The sequence below is a fragment of the Bactrocera tryoni genome, unplaced genomic scaffold (assembly GCF_016617805.1).
Source record: "Bactrocera tryoni isolate S06 unplaced genomic scaffold, CSIRO_BtryS06_freeze2 scaffold_928, whole genome shotgun sequence".
Lineage (NCBI taxonomy): Eukaryota > Metazoa > Arthropoda > Insecta > Diptera > Tephritidae > Bactrocera > Bactrocera tryoni.
This window is the reverse complement of record NW_024396575.1, coordinates 25,717-27,975: the sequence shown is the minus strand read 5'-3', so window position 1 is coordinate 27,975 and position 2,259 is coordinate 25,717. Positions and strand designations below refer to the sequence as shown.

Genomic DNA, 2,259 nt, shown 5'->3' with positions numbered 1-2,259 from the left:
AAATATACAGTTACAGACAATTAAATAGAATCATCCGTTCTAAAAGTAAATAAATATGAATTTGATTTAAATTTGACTAAAATATATTTTAGTTATTTACTTCATGTCAAGTTCAAAATATTACACAAACAGTTCCGAAAGATTACAAAAACCAAAACTACGGTGAAAAAACATAAAGTTTAAAAAAAACAAAATATACAGAACTGTACAAATACAAAAAACATAATTAATACATAAATATACATACATATGCTAGTGTGGTGAACAAATAAAAACAAGAAAAAAACACAAAAACAGTGGTAATACAAAAGGCATACATACTCACATACGTCTATACATATGTATAACTAAGAGTACGCTGTACAATACATATTTACATATATGTAGATGTATACTAAACTAAAGACATATGTTAAAAGTTTTATACAAACAAAAACTCACACAATCGTGCGCGAAAGCGAAAATTAACAATAGCTAAAAAACAAATCGGGCGCGAAAAACGGTGCTAATTTTTGGGTTTAATTTGCCGGAAAACCCGAAAATTGTTCAGTATAATATATTAGCGGGATTCTGTAACCAGTCTCTAGTCTCTATTTGAGACATTTTGAGGTAAAATCTCAATTTCTGACTAGTTACTATTTACTAAACAGTCTCTAGCGTTTGTCTCAAAATATTGACTCAAACTCGAGACCTGGTAATTAGCAGGTCACAAAACCAAAAAGAACTCTTGTCTGCCATTTTGAATATACTGAATAGAGATCATAACAGATATTAATCGATTGTAGTTATTTTCTATGTTGTAAGCAACTCAAACACGAAAAGGTTAAAAATAAATCAATTTTATATAAATTTCGTAAATATTATGAGTCAACATATATTTTTATTTTTATTGGTAATTGTGGTTTTTTTGACTATGTTATGGAAAATTTAATACAGTGGTACTCCAATATAACGAATGATATAATGTTGGGACCGTTCGTTAAACTGAAATATTCGTTATATCGGAAACGAAAACTAAATTAATATTGTTACATATATGTTTAAAAATAACTATTTATTAATGAATTCATAAACATTGGTTGAAATAAATACATATACAATGGAAAATGCATACAATAAAATTAATTAAAAGTTGAATTTTATAACAAAAATATGAGCATTATTCAACTGAAAAGAAATTTGTTATGCTCATTTGCTTTTGTGGGCGAGAAATTTTGAGATCCTGTGCCTTTTGATGTAGGCTTTTTCAATAAAATATTTTTCCTGTTCCACGTTGTTTTCTTTAGACCATTTGATACACTTCTCAAAGCAGTCGATGGCATCAGTATGCTTTATTGGCGGCACAGCTACAACTGCAGCGGTACCACCTTCCTCCTCTTCTGAAATTTCTATAGCTAGTTCATTTTCAGAACTCGGGTTCTCTTCTACAAGTACATTGTCTAGCCTATTCCATGCTTCCAAATCATCTGTGTTGAACTTTGTCTAAAATTTTATTTGAATATTAATTAAAATTATTTCTACAAATGCATAAGTTAAACCGTACCTGGGGAACCATTATATGGATAAGAGAAAGTGTGCTCTCCATAACAGAAAGGTCTTTTCTGAATCGCAAATCTGCTAGAGGTATATTGTCTTCATCATCTTCATCGTCAGGTGTGGTTTTATTAATTAAAATGTTTTTCCAACACTTCTGAAGAACAACCCCTGAAACTTTTTCCCAAGCTGCAGCAATAAGTTGAACTGCATTGAAAAGGGTGAGGTCCTTTAACGCTGAGTTTATATTTTCTTTTTGCACTACACTGCTCAGTAAAGAATTTCGGTAAAATAATTTGGTGAGGCGAATCGCGTTCTGGTCCATCGGTTGAATAGAGCCGTTACATTCGGTGGCATAAACACTGTCCATATTTTTCCATCTGGAGTCACCAAATCTTCTTCAGGTGGATGACTAGGAGCGTTATCCAGGAGTAATATTGCTCGCTTTGGTAGATTTCGACTTTCAAGAAAATCTTCAACCTATAATTAAAAGTATTATTAAGGAGTATTGAAGTGAAAATTGTTGTAATATACAAACCTGAAGCACGAATTTACTAAAAACCATTTTATAAAAATTTCGATATTCATCCACGCGGATTTTGAGTGCGCATAGTCCACGGCAAGTGTTTTGTTTTTAAAGGAACGAGGGTTTTTTGATTTTCCTATTACAAGAGGCTTTAATTTCATTGTTCCCGTTGCATTTGAGCAGGCAAGAATTGTAACTCG

General features: G+C 31.4%; 1 pseudogene; it reads right to left on the bottom strand.

Annotated features, from left to right (window-relative positions):
* Nucleotides 1-1,163: 1,163 nt before the first annotated feature.
* Nucleotides 1,164-1,890, bottom strand: LOC120782102 (annotated as a pseudogene).
* Nucleotides 1,891-2,259: the final 369 nt, after the last annotated feature.